General features: G+C 31.6%; 1 protein-coding gene across 1 annotated transcript in view; it reads left to right on the forward strand.

Annotated features, from left to right (window-relative positions):
* LOC134845549 (uncharacterized) overlaps positions 1-15,466 on the forward strand; it is a gene marked incomplete in the record, with an annotated part of 40,410 nt that overhangs the window by 12,366 nt on the left and 12,578 nt on the right.

Here is a 15,466-nt window from a genome sequence, read left to right on the forward strand (position 1 = left end):
TATGACTGTACTTTAGGTTCCGTGAAAAAGTGTTTTTTTTTCTGAAAAAAACAACTGATAAAAAATGTCAAAAAAAAGAAACAAAATTTATTTTTGTTTTGCTATGTTTGAAAAGCGTCCCCCAATTCTCAAGTAAAGTGTAATAAGATTATTTCCCCCATATCAAAAATAAATACTCCAAAAACGTGCTTCAGTTTATTTTGGATTTCAAGAAGGTTAAGTTTACACTAACGCGTTGCCTTAATAACGCGAAATATAAAGCGCGTTTGTTGTCAAAAATTGACCAAACTGGCTGAACCTACCCAAAAAAGAATCACACATGAATTTTTTTAAATTTAAACTCAGGAAAACAAAAAAAATCCGTCGAAATTTGTCTAGAGAAAAAAAACAACCCGAGGACAAATATTCCGTCACTTTCTTCGAAAGTCAGAACAAAAAATTCATCTGTGAAGCCTATAGAAATGTTATGCTTTGTAAAGTCTCTCTCACCTATTTGTAACATGTAGAGCATAATCACAGTGTGCATTACTTCATTGCAGATTGTTTTTGGTTGCTAAGGCAGCTATAAAAACATTTCACCCTTCTTAAGAATACTCTCAGCAGAGCTGCACGAGAATTTTTTGGTTTCGAAACATTTTGGAATCTATTATTTAGTTAAATGCGCGCTTCATAATACCACCTTGCTTTAATGGGAAACAAACGTTTTCAATATAACATTTTTGCATGTTTAACAAACGAGTTTTTTTCACGATTAAGTTGTATCGTATGTTGCATGATTAAGTTTTTTCGATTTCCCAATTTTCATTCAGTATTTATCTCATCTTTTTTGAAATTAAGGACACTATAATGGGATGCTGTCAAGATTCTCCCACAGGTTGCAGTTTTGCCTCCAAATATGAATCCCTAAATCCTTTAGACTTTGTGATTCGTAGATTTTTGTAACTTTTTTTTAACTTCAAAAAACTCAGATTCAAAGTTTTTGCTAAAGTGAGAAATTCTCACTCCAATAGTTCTCAATATTTATATTTTAATTGCTTAAATTGGTTTAGCTTTCAGTATATGACATTTTTTATGATTTTTCAAATCCAGAAAACTTCGATTGGAAAAATTCAAACAAAAGTTAAATTTTCAAATGGGCTTATTAGGTGCTGTCAGATTGAGAAATCTTGGCTCCAAATATGACTGCTCAATAAAACTGCTCAAAGTTTCCGAGATCTTTGATTTTTGAAGGAATTTACTACAAAAAAAGTTCAAAAAATTTATATCCCACATTATAAATTGTATAGTGTGCCGCTGACAGACGCCATGCAAATCTAGCCTCCAAAAAAACTACTGTTTAATTTTTCTTGACCAAATTCTCAACCATGTGATTTCGTCTTTCGATCTTCCATTTCAAGATAAGATAAACAAACTGCATAAGCATTGTTTTTTGAAATTTTGTACCCTGCAAGAGCTTCATTTTTGAAATGATGATGATCCAAAACTTTGTAAAAACTTGGCTAAATTAGGTCAAATTGCTTTACAGCGCATTGTTATGTTTAACAATTTTGAGTGATACTATCTAACTAAAATAGCTTGGTGTTCAAAAATGAAGTCAAGGACGCTGATAATGCCAATAACTTTGCATTTACTACAAAACGAGCAAACCAAATGTAACAAACATCTCTCTTTAGTTTGAAAATTGTGAAAAACTAGAATTTGAGGCTTGCATTAATTCAAGCTGTTCAATTGAGATTTTGAAAATGGGCTGATTTGGAGTTTCTTTGCTAAAAAAACAAGCAAACCGATTCACTCAATAAAAAATATTAAGCACTTCAAAAATTTATTACTCGATGAGCTTGCCAAAAACTTCTGAGCCAATTTGAGCTACGATGAAGTTTTCTGTGCGATAAAAACAACTATCACAGAAATGTTAGGGATAGTTTTTTTAAAAAAATTTTTGACATGTTTTGTAAGACTAACTACTGCTTTTTGTATACTCTTAACTAATCTGCCGATTTTTGCAATATTTGTACCAATATAAAGTGCGCCTTTTTTGTTCGCCTGCATATTATGCTAATACCTCTTCTTCTAACCGCACATTCGACGTTCATGGAAAAATTCAGTGAGGGGATTTTTCACTGTTTTTTTTCAAAAACTACACTTCTACATTTGAGAAGAAGTGTTCCTTCAGAATAACTGGCTGTAGGTATCTTCGCGTATTCTCAAAAATATGCTCCCCAATCTGATATTAAAGGTTCAATATTAAGAACAGATTTGGGTGAGCCTCTCTACATAAGCGATTAGTCGCTAACTTAGAAAAAGTTATGGCTTTGGGGAAAAAGCAAACTTTTGAGTATAAAACTGTTTGTTCTCTTGAACTAACTTTCTATTCTGAGATTAGTGGTTTAATTGAAAGACAAATTGTAATTTACTTCCCAGCAAAAGCGGCATTTCCTTAGATTTAAAACATCTGCAGCATTTCTCTCATTGAAAGATAATTATTTTGTCAAATCTGATAATAAGGATCAAAAGCAAAACAAAAAAATTTGCATGCCAGTTAATTGTTGATTTTTTATTCATTATGGTAATTTCTTTAATAAACAGTTTTGAGTTGCAAAATTAAGTTCTTAGACTTGTCATTAAAAGTACCATGCCAAATTTTGGAATCAATTAAAAGAGATTGAGCAAAGCCCCCCTGTTTAAGCTGTGTTAGCGCCCACGTCTAAGTTTTCTAACACAAAAAATAGCCTTCAGCAACTCAAAATTTTGATTTCTTGTTCGTTTTTTGTTTTTTTTTTGGCTTCTCGAAATGAACTCAATCTGGTATCAAGTTTAATGGAAGCAACAGGTTGTGGGAAGCCTCCGTGCATAATGTGCTACGCCTGAAAATTTGTACGAAACAATGTCTCTGGAAAAATTTCAAAATCGCAAAAATTTTTACTCATATTTAGGTAGAGCAACAACTAAGATTTTGGGTGAAGGCTAATTTTTAAATGATTGAATTTACCTACTTCAACCCGCATTTTTGAATTTAGAACAAATTCAAAAACATCAAACATATACCTCTTTTTAGCTGGGCTTCTAGATACTGAGCTTTTGGGTTCCATCAAAAGAACGCATGAGCAGCTACGATCAATATGGTATACACAAAAAACATGACCCTCGGAAAGTCAAATTTTTGCGTTCTAGAGAGTTTTTGAAACTTTTTGAACTTGAAAAACTTACTTCCAAATCTGATATTTTGTCGTAAATTAAAAAATTGATAGCTCGGCTTTAAAAGCTGCAACACCGCGTTTTTTCACTCAGAAAGTTTCGGTCCTCGGAAAAGTCAAGTTTTTGGCTTTTTATTTTTTTTATTTACAAATTTTCTCGAAAATTACCGTCTCAATGGCTGAATTCTAGGTATACTCAAGAATTTTGAGAACCCATCCCGCCTTGTATAAGTCCAATTTGTTCTACAAAATATAGAGTCATCAGAAAAGATAAGGATTTGATTTCCTGTCCGTTCTTTGAATCGTTTTCCAAAACTACCCAGCCGAGTCTGATTTCAAGGATTAATCGAGGCAACAGGCTGCTTAAGATTTTATCTCTGGGAAGTTTTCATTCTCTAAATATTCCACTCTTATTTTATTAGAGAATTAGAGAAACTATTAAGGTTTTGGGTGAAGCCCATTTTTTGAATTTATCTAATTCATTCCGCATCAGTACAACAAAATCAAAAATTATCAAACACGTACCTCCAGCTTTAGCTGGGCACCTCGTTAACTGTTCCCATTTCTATAATTGTTAATTTTTCAGCTATGATTTGAACATCTTTTTAAAGCTGTTTTATTGTTTTGATACCACGAAAGACAGAAATCTAAAATTGCAACATTTAATTCAGCCCAAAATTTTTTCTAATTACTGCTATAATAAAAAAGCAATAAGCTAAAGTCTGTTATTTAAAGTTAACAGGAAAATTTTGAAAAAGATTCATCCAAAATATCAGATATACCTCCAATCAGATATACCTCCAATTTGTAGTTGCAAGATTTTGATAGTTTTTTTCCGGAACTTGAATATTTCCCTGCCAATTTTGGTTTCAATGGTTCAATTACTAACACATTGTCTTGATACATTGCAAAAATAAATGCAATTTTTTGATAAAATCAGCATGATCTTGGAAGCCCATGCTCCAACATTTTATTGTTTCTTGGAAATTTCATCATTTTTGTTAAAAGTACTTTGCCAAATCTGACATAATTTAAAGGTTAAACGGGTAGTTAAATTAAAGAACGGGAAGCGGGTTGTAAGAATCTTTCCTCTTAAAAGGTTGTTATAAAAGCACATGAATTACAATTATTGGATGGATAGATTTGAAATTAGAATTTAATTGATTGAAAAACTGTAAATGATTAGCAAAACCTACTGCAGATTTGAATTTTTCAGAAGCTTCTGGAAATCGCAATTCATATATCGTAACAAATTTCAAAAGTAACGCAGAAACCAAGCTTTCTTCCTTTATTGAGAGATTTGCCTTGAGTGTGATAGCCCCAGGAGGGAGGGTTTGAAAAAATTTCCCTGGTTAAACATTCGCGTTAACTCGAAAACGGAAAAACTAATTCAAAGCTTATTCAAATCTGAAAAGAAAACAGAAAAAGTGGATGAGTCATAACCCCACCTCTTAAGTGACAAACCATATAGAAGCTTCCTAGCCTCGCAAGTTTTTTTTCGAAAAAGGCTCATTTGAGCATGAAATTGATGTTTCATTTGAAAATTGGAAAAAAGTCCTAGAAATTTGATTTTACTTGCAGCAATGTAAAAAATACTTACCAGACGATTTTCTTTGTCTGAAAAACATCTTTCCTATACACTCCGTGTATGAAATTTTACGATAAGATTGTTCTTTAAAGGAATTGTATGATTAACACTTTCTGTATGGAGGTCAACATGGGAAAGATGCAATTCGAACAAATGCTCTACTGAAACGTGTTTTACGTAGGGTTGCATTTAAATGCTGTGAAAAAATTTATATATTTTCAATCATTAATGTTCTTTTATAAAACTGAATGAGTGCTCAAATTGCTCGCAAAAAATGAAGTGAAAACTTTTCACCGTTTGGTAAAAATAGAGTTTAGTTCACCAAAAAATTATTCTAAAAGTTTTGTCGAGAAACAATGAAGGAAAAAATTTCAGACCTACAATAGTTCAACTTCAAAATACCCCATTTATCAAGTCACTGTAAATTTGAATAAAGGTGGCTGAAAATTGATGGATGCAGTTGTTTAATTCCTCTTTTTTGAAAGATTTTTTGTAAATTTAGAGACGAAAAGAAAATTGTAGAGGTTCTAGCCGCGATTGAGTTTTTCAATACAAATTTTTGATTGAAATTTGTTTTTCTTTTTTTTGACTAATAACACTCTGTAAAAATTTAGATTTGGATTCATTCCTGACTACTTTGCACGGAACTTTCAGCAGTTCTAAAATATGCATTTTTAAAAAAAATTAATTGGTTTGATTGAATCAATTTTTTTTCATTTATCTGGTTTTCAGTGGCATTTCCTTCTGCTCCATTCTACACATAGCAGCAGCTTTCCAGGTGTTGAGATTTTTATTTATCAGTTGATGCGTATAAAAAGTTATTATAAAATTGCAACGTTTTAAAGTTGATAAAAAAAACTTGATTCTCAAATTTTTTTTTGAGGGAGCACATTTCAACAATAACAAAACTAGCTGAATTCTCGTTGGTGCCAAGCTTCCAAACTTTTTTTCGGTTTATTTTGTGTTTCTTGATTTTGAATAAATAGTAATGCTTGACTATGAAACAATCTTTCGCTAAAAATCTTTCGACCGAAAAAATTTTTGTTGCTAAGTATTTTCCATTGGAGCAAAAAACTAATTGAACTTGTTTATCTGTACATCTTCTGATCTTCCGTTGGATTTGGGTTGTCTTTTCGGAACCTAAAAAATCTCTGAACAATGTGAAGATTTCTTTGTTGTGATAATTTGCTTCAGCTTTCATGCTTCATAGATAGTTCTAGCCGCGATTAAAACTTCGATGAAAACGTCGTATGTCTTCGAACAGCTCTCGCTTTCTTTCTCTTGGTTGAAATTTTTAGTTGCATTTCTTTACCAAATAAAATGTTGTAATTTTTAGGATTTGAATTCGTTCCTGACGACGTTGCACGGAACTTTCAGTAGTTCTTAAACATGCATTTTTTTTGAAATTAATTGTTTTATTTTGTTGCTTTTTGTGTTTGATTGAATTCTTTTTCTTTTCATTTATCTTATTTTCAGCAGCGTTTCCAGGTGTTCATTCGAGACATAACAGCAGCCTTCCAGGACTTGCAATTTTAATTATCAGTTGATGCGTAAACGATGACTCTTAATTATAAATTGGCTGAATTTTTGGCTGAAATTTGGAATGAAAAACAGAAATGAAATCGGATTGGAAACTTTGGAGTATATTTGGTCGAAACCTTTCTCAATCTGAAGAAAAAATCCATTTGTAATGGTTTTTTTCTAAGGAAGTTTCATGGTTTTTGAACGTGAGTTTTTTATCTGTAAACTTTGCAGGATATTTGAAATTTCGCCGATAATTGATGTATCTGGAGCAAACTTGGAAAATAACTTTTCCAAATAAAAAATTTAAATTTTTCAGATCACTTCATAATTTTGCTTGCTAACCACACACTTGTTGGTGATCTAATTGTTGGTGATCTAATTGGTGATCTAATTTTTTTTGAGGGAGCACATTTCAACAATAACAAAACTAGCTGAATTCTCGTTGGTTCCAGGCTTCCAAACAGTTTTTCTGTTTATTTTGTGTTTAATGATTTTGAATAAATAGTATTGGTTGAGTATGAAAAAATCTTTCGCTAAAAATTTTTCGGCCGAAAAATTTTTTGTTGCTAAGTATTTCCCATTGGATCAAAAAACTAATTGAACTTGTTTATCTGTACATCTTCTGATCTTCCGTTGGATTTGGGTTGTCTTTTCGGAACCTATTAAATCTCTGAACAATGAGAAGAATTCTTTGTAGTGATAATTTGCTTCAGCTTTGATGCTTCATAGATAGTTCTAGCCGCGATTAAAACTTTCGATAAAAACGTTGTATGTCCTCGAACAGCTCTCGCTTTCTTTCTCTTGGTTGAAAATTTTTGGTTGCATTTCTTTACCAATAACACTTTGTAATTTTTAGGATTTGAATTCATTCCTGATGACGTTGCACGGAATTTTCAGCAGTTCTTAAGCTGCATTTTTTTTTTGATAATTAATTGTTTTATTTTGTTGCTTTTTGTGTTTGATTGAATTCTTTTTCTGTTCATTAATCTTATTTTCAGCAGCGTTTCCAGGTGTTCCATTCGAGACATAACAGCAGCCTTCCAGGAGTTGCAATTTTGTTTATCAGTTGATGCGTAAACTATGACTCTTTATTATAAATTGGCTGAATTTTTGGCTGAAATTTGGAATGAAAAACAGAAATGAAATCGGATTGGAAACTTTGGAGTATATTTGGTCGAAACCTTTCTCAATCTGAAGAAAAAACCCATTTGTACTGGTTTTTTTCTAATGAAGTTTCATGATTTTTGAACGTGAGTTTTTTATATGTAAACTTTCCAGAATATTTGAAAATTTTGCCGATTATTGTTGTATCTGAAGCAAACTTGGAAAATAACTTTTTCCAAATAAAAAATTTAAATTTTTCAGATTACTTCATAATTTTGCATGCTAATCACACACCTGTTGGTGATCTAATTGTTGGTGATCTAATTGGTGATCTAATTTTTTTTGAGGGAGCACATTTCAACAATAACAAAACTAGCTGAATTCTCGTTGGTTCCAGGCTTCCAAATAGTTTTTCTGTTTATTTTGTGTTTATTGATTTTGAATAAATAGTATTGGTTGAGTATGAAAAAATCTTTCGCTAAAAAATTTTCGGCCGAAAAATTTTTTGTTGCTAAGTATTTCCCATTGGATCAAAAAACTAATTGAACTTGTTTATCTGTACATCTTCTGATCTTCCGTTGGATTTGGGTTGTCTTTTCGGAACCTATTAAATCTCTGAACAATGTGAAGAACTCTTTGTTGTGATAATTTGCTTCAGCTTTCATGCTTCATAGATAGTTCTAGCCGCGATTAAAACTTTCGACGAAAACGTCGTATGTCTTCGAACAGCTCTCGCTTTCTTTCTCTTGGTTGAAATTTTTAGTTGCATTTCTTTACCAAATAAAATGTTGTAATTTTTAGGATTTGAATTCGTTCCTGACGACGTTGCACGGAACTTTCAGTAGTTCTTAAACATGCATTTTTTTTGAAATTAATTGTTTTATTTTGTTGCTTTTTGTGTTTGATTGAATTCTTTTTCTTTTCATTTATCTTATTTTCAGCAGCGTTTCCAGGTGTTCATTCGAGACATAACAGCAGCCTTCCAGGACTTGCAATTTTAATTATCAGTTGATGCGTAAACGATGACTCTTAATTATAAATTGGCTGAATTTTTGGCTGAAATTTGGAATGAAAAACAGAAATGAAATCGGATTGGAAACTTTGGAGTATATTTGGTCGAAACCTTTCTCAATCTGAAGAAAAAATCCATTTGTAATGGTTTTTTTCTAAGGAAGTTTCATGGTTTTTGAACGTGAGTTTTTTATCTGTAAACTTTGCAGGATATTTGAAATTTCGCCGATAATTGATGTATCTGGAGCAAACTTGGAAAATAACTTTTCCAAATAAAAAATTTAAATTTTTCAGATCACTTCATAATTTTGCTTGCTAACCACACACTTGTTGGTGATCTAATTGTTGGTGATCTAATTGGTGATCTAATTTTTTTTGAGGGAGCACATTTCAACAATAACAAAACTAGCTGAATTCTCGTTGGTTCCAGGCTTCCAAACAGTTTTTCTGTTTATTTTGTGTTTAATGATTTTGAATAAATAGTATTGGTTGAGTATGAAAAAATCTTTCGCTAAAAATTTTTCGGCCGAAAAATTTTTTGTTGCTAAGTATTTCCCATTGGATCAAAAAACTAATTGAACTTGTTTATCTGTACATCTTCTGATCTTCCGTTGGATTTGGGTTGTCTTTTCGGAACCTATTAAATCTCTGAACAATGAGAAGAATTCTTTGTAGTGATAATTTGCTTCAGCTTTCATGCTTCATAGATAGTTCTAGCCGCGATTAAAACTTTCGATAAAAACGTTGTATGTCCTCGAACAGCTCTCGCTTTCTTTCTCTTGGTTGAAAATTTTTGGTTGCATTTCTTTACCAATAACACTTTGTAATTTTTAGGATTTGAATTCATTCCTGATGACGTTGCACGGAATTTTCAGCAGTTCTTAACCTGCATTTTTTTTTGATAATTAATTGTTTTATTTTGTTGCTTTTTGTGTTTGATTGAATTCTTTTTCTGTTCATTAATCTTATTTTCAGCAGCGTTTCCAGGTGTTCCATTCGAGACATAACAGCAGCCTTCCAGGAGTTGCAATTTTGTTTATCAGTTGATGCGTAAACTATGACTCTTTATTATAAATTGGCTGAATTTTTGGCTGAAATTTGGAATGAAAAACAGAAATGAAATCGGATTGGAAACTTTGGAGTATATTTGGTCGAAACCTTTCTCAATCTGAAGAAAAAACCCATTTGTACTGGTTTTTTTCTAATGAAGTTTCATGATTTTTGAACGTGAGTTTTTTATATGTAAACTTTCCAGAATATTTGAAAATTTTGCCGATTATTGTTGTATCTGGAGCAAACTTGGAAAATAACTTTTTCCAAATAAAAAATTTAAATTTTTCAGATTACTTCATAATTTTGCATGCTAATCACACACCTGTTGGTGATCTAATTGTTGGTGATCTAATTGGTGATCTAATTTTTTTTGAGGGAGCACATTTCAACAATAACAAAACTAGCTGAATTCTCGTTGGTTCCAGGCTTCCAAATAGTTTTTCTGTTTATTTTGTGTTTATTGATTTTGAATAAATAGTATTGGTTGAGTATGAAAAAATCTTTCGCTAAAAAATTTTCGGCCGAAAAATTTTTTGTTGCTAAGTATTTCCCATTGGATCAAAAAACTAATTGAACTTGTTTATCTGTACATCTTCTGATCTTCCGTTGGATTTGGGTTGTCTTTTCGGAACCTATTAAATCTCTGAACAATGAGAAGAATTCTTTGTAGTGATAATTTGCTTCAGCTTTCATGCTTCATAGATAGTTCTAGCCGCGATTAAAACTTTCGATAAAAACGTTGTATGTCCTCGAACAGCTCTCGCTTTCTTTCTCTTGGTTGAAAATTTTTGGTTGCATTTCTTCACCAATAACACTTTGTAATTTTTAGGATTTGAATTCATTCCTGATGACGTTGCACGGAATTTTCAGCAGTTCTTAAGCTGCATTTTTTTTTGATAATTAATTGTTTTATTTTGTTGCTTTTTGTGTTTGATTGAATTCTTTTTCTGTTCATTAATCTTATTTTCAGCAGCGTTTCCAGGTGTTCCATTCGAGACATAACAGCAGCCTTCCAGGAGTTGCAATTTTGTTTATCAGTTGATGCGTAAACTATGACTCTTTATTATAAATTGGCTGAATTTTTGGCTGAAATTTGGAATGAAAAACAGAAATGAAATCGGATTGGAAACTTTGGAGTATATTTGGTCGAAACCTTTCTCAATCTGAAGAAAAAACCCATTTGTACTGGTTTTTTTCTAATGAAGTTTCATGATTTTTGAACGTGAGTTTTTTATATGTAAACTTTCCAGAATATTTGAAAATTTTGCCGATTATTGTTGTATCTGGAGCAAACTTGGAAAATAACTTTTTCCAAATAAAAAATTTAAATTTTTCAGATTACTTCATAATTTTGCATGCTAATCACACACTTGTTGGTGATCTAATTGTTGGTGATCTAATTGGTGATCTAATTTTTTTTGAGGGAGCACATTTCAACAATAACAAAACTAGCTGAATTCTCGTTGGTTCCAGGCTTCCAAATAGTTTTTCTGTTTATTTTGTGTTTATTGATTTTGAATAAATAGTATTGGTTGAGTATGAAAAAATCTTTCGCTAAAAAATTTTCGGCCGAAAAATTTTTTGTTGCTAAGTATTTCCCATTGGATCAAAAAACTAATTGAACTTGTTTATCTGTACATCTTCTGATCTTCCGTTGGATTTGGGTTGTCTTTTCGGAACCTATTAAATCTCTGAACAATGTGAAGAACTCTTTATTGTGATAATTTGCTTCAGCTTTCACGCTTTATAGATAGTCCTAGCCGCGATTAAAACTTTCGATGAAAACGTTGTATAACTTCGAACAGCTCTCGCTTTCTTTCTCTTGGTTGAAATTTTTTGGTTGCATTTCTTTACCAATAACACTTTGTGATTTTTAGGATTTGAATTAATTCCTGATGACGTTGCACGGAATTTTCAGCAGTTCTTAACCTGCATTTTTTTTTTGATAATTAATTGTTTTATTTTGTTGCTTTTTGTGTTTGATTGAATTCTTTTTCTTTTCATTAATCTTATTTTCAGCAGCGTTTCCAGGTGTTCCATTCGAGACATAACAGCAGCCTTCCAGGAGTTGAAATTTTGTTTATCAGTTGATGCGTAAACGATGACTCTTTATTATAAATTGGCTGAATTTTTGGCTGAAATTTGGAATGAAAAACAGAAATGAAATCGGATTGGAAACTTTGGAGTATATTTGGTCGAAACCTTTCTCAATCTGAAGGAAAACCCATTTGTACTGGTTTTTTTCTAAAGAAGTTTCATGGAGTTTTTTATCTGTAAACTTTGCAGGAGATTTGAAAATTTCGCCGATTATTGTTGTATCTGAAGCAAACTTGGAAGATAATTTTTTCCAAATAAAAAAATTAAATTTTTCAGATCACTTCATAATTTTGCTTGCTAACCACACACTTGTTAATGATCTAATTGTAGATTATTATATGAGGAGGTTGTTTTATGACTGTATCCTTCGCATAGAAAAAAACTTTTCCAGATTGTTGAGGATCATTGCTTTTTGTTTTTTTTTTTTAAATAAGGATAAAAATAGGTCACATAAATGATTCATATCAGACGCCAAAATTTTTGTCTTCAATATTTGACGTTAATCTTGAGATATAAACACATTGCTTACTGTTTGCATGAAACAGTTTTGGTATTTTCAATTTAAGCTACCTAAGCTAAAATGACTACCATTTATCCAAAGAAAAAAACATCCGGCGTTCATTGTATTAAAAGGTTTTCCAGATTTTGAATGTTTAATGGGATGAATTGGCTTGATCATTTCAATAACAAAATTTTTATTCAATCAGATAAACTTAGTAGCATATGAAGTGACACGTTTCGATCTTAACGCAAATTGTTTTTGAGTGAACACATAACATTTGTCAAATAAATAGTTCAAACTACTGATTATAAGCCTATCGCAAAGTCTGGCGAACAAGGAAAAAAAATCAGTTTATCCACAATTAAAAGGGTGCTTTGAAAAACCTGGCGAGGGAAACTTGTTGAAAGATCTCTCAGCAACTCTAGAATATCTAGAATAAAGAAGTAAATGTCGTACGGCTTAACGCGGTTTTTGATTTCAGGCTTTCAAACATTTTTTCTGTTTTTTTTTGTGTTACTTGGTTTCGAATAAAACGTTTTGGTTGTGAAACAATCTTTTGCCATGCCGAAAAAACTTTTGTTGCTAAGTTTTTGTCATTGGATAAAAAAACTAATTGATCTTGTTTATCTGTACATCTTCTGCTCTTCCATTGGGTTTGGGTTGTCTTTTTTTTGGAAACCTTGCTGTTTGTTGCGTGATTATGATGCACCGAGCACTTTGAACTGGTTCAAAAATTGGTGTTTTTTTTGTTGCCGCCTTTTTATTTCACGTTTTACATTTTTTGATTTTCTGCCACTTTTTGAATTAATTTAATGCCTGCAAAAAACATACAGACTTAAAAAACTCCATTACAGTTTTTAATGAAATTTTAGCATCCTTAAATTTGTTTATGTCAGATATAAGACTGGCCCCGAGATCTTCAACCGATGGATTGCAATGTTAGCTTCTATAGTAGAAACTGGTTGAATAAATACATAATTTTTGGTGCGCTATGAGTTTTTGGATATGATAAATGATGAAATTTCGAGCAAATGCCTTTGATTTTGGGTAGTAGAGTGAATTTATTAAATTTTAGTTTTATTTAATTTTCTTTCTGACTTCTGATTAATGTCGTTTTTGTGCTGATTTTTTGCATTGACAAATCAAATTTTTTTGCTGTATCTTCCTTGTTTTACAAAATAACTCCGATGAGTACATAATGTTTTTTTAATAAGAAAAAATTCCAAATTGATCAAAGTATACTTTGACTAATCAGAGAGCAGTTTAAAATTTATACATTTGATACTGTACCAACATTTCTTTAGGCGGACCTTTGACCTATTGGTTGCGCAATCACAAACCAGTCAGAGGTGTTTGCGTGATCCCAGTGAGGGCAATTAAAGGAACTTATAATACACGAAGCGAGTACCGGTAAACGTGCCTTACTGACATTTAGGATTGATATCTCAAATATCTAGCAGTTCGAAAATAACAAGTTAATGATAAAAACAATAACAAGACTGCTCGTATCAGGGCAAAGCTCTAATTGTTTCGTCTGCCGTTTAAGATCTATGGACCAAAAAATAACATAAAAAATTAAATGCAATAAAATAAAGTGAAAAAAAATTGAGTTTTTTTTTAAATCATACCCCTACACGCCATATGAAGTACACAGTGATAGATTTTGCTCCTAGAAATACATGAATTATGGCAAATAAGCTTTGACTTACTAGGTCCCAGTTGTACACAAAAAAGATGACAAAACAAGCATACATTAAGTATTCAAGTTAAGAAACAATATATTTAACGAGAGATGTGTACAAGTTTTGTTATTGTTGAAAAAATATTTCGCCTGTGATTATTTTTCGTAAAGTTATAGGGGTTTAGAGATTGCCATTTCGGCCAATTTGGGACGAGAGATCTGGGGTGGGTTTAAATTAACCAGAAATTAAATTTTCCGTTCATCATGGAATGTAGATGTAGACAATTTCAGTGCTTAAATTTGAGCAAATTTATCTTTTTGTTCCGATGTTCGTAATGAAACTAACGGAATATTTGTGCTCTGGGTTGGGTTTTTTCTTCAGACAGACAAATTTCGACTTTTTAACTAGCTATTTTTGACATAATTTTTTTTACCATTCAAAAAGTATTGTTGTCTTGAGCTTAAATTTTGAAAATAAATTTCATCTGTGATCATTTTTGCTAAAGATATGGGGGGTTTAAAGATTGCCATTCTGGCCAATTTGGGACAATTAACGCGTGATTTAATCAGTTTAAGAAATTGTTCCAAATTGGTTAGAGGAAGCTTTTTGCCATAATTGATTTGTTACTCGGAGCGATCTCTATCACTTTGTATTTTATATGGCGTGTTGGGAGATGATTTTCACTTCTCAAAAAACAATTCAGAAAATCTCAAACCAAAAAAAAATAATAATTTTTTTATTATATTTAATTTTTTCATGTTATTACTGCTCCATAGACCTTAAAAAGCAGCCGGACTTTAAAAGCAGTAATCTATTTTTGAAAGGTTTTATGAGCTTCTATATTTTATATCGCAACGTTTTAAAACTTGATATAAAACTTGATTCCCAAATTTTTTTTAAGGAGAACATTTCAACAATAGCAAAACTAGCTGGATTCTCGGGAATAGTATATAAGGATTGGGTGTATTTTCAAAAGTTTAATTGATTTAGTTTTATACATCAAACAAGATTGCTCGTATCAGGGCGAAACCCTGAATGTCCCGACTGCGTTTTAAGGTTTCAGGAGCAGTAAAAACTTTTAAAAAAATTTAATGTAATAAATTGAAAAAGTTTTTTTTATGAAACTCATCCCCCATACGCCATATTAAGTACGAAAGGATGGATTGTGCTCCTTGTAACAAATCAATTATGGCAAATAAGCTTCTTTCAACCAGTTTGGAACTATTTCTAAGACGGATTAAATTTCGGCTAACGCGTTAAGAGCGCGAAATATATCGCGCGTTAATTGTCCCAAATTGGCCAAAATGGCAATCTTTAAACCCCCATAACTTTATGAAAAATGATCACTGGTGAAATATCTTTTTATAATTAAGCTCAGGACAACATTACTCTTTGAATGATATAAAAGAAATTCCGTTAAAAATGGCTAGTTAAAAAGTCGAATTTTGTCTGAAGAAAAAACCCACACCGAGCACAAATGTTCCGATACTTTCGTATCGAAAGTCGATACAATGATGTTTTTTTGTATATTGATGTTATGTTGTTTGTAGTTTAGTATATTGATGTTAGGAGAGAGGGAAAGTTGACCAACAATCCAATCCATACTTGAAATTTTTTCGATCGGTGGAACCATTTCTTAATTAAAAGCTGGGGGTAACATATGTTTGTAACTCTCGATATTATACATTTTCTGAAATATTTGTTTGACTCG

The sequence above is a fragment of the Symsagittifera roscoffensis genome, chromosome 5 (assembly GCF_963678635.1).
Source record: "Symsagittifera roscoffensis chromosome 5, txSymRosc1.1, whole genome shotgun sequence".
Taxonomy (NCBI): domain Eukaryota; kingdom Metazoa; phylum Xenacoelomorpha; order Acoela; family Convolutidae; genus Symsagittifera; species Symsagittifera roscoffensis.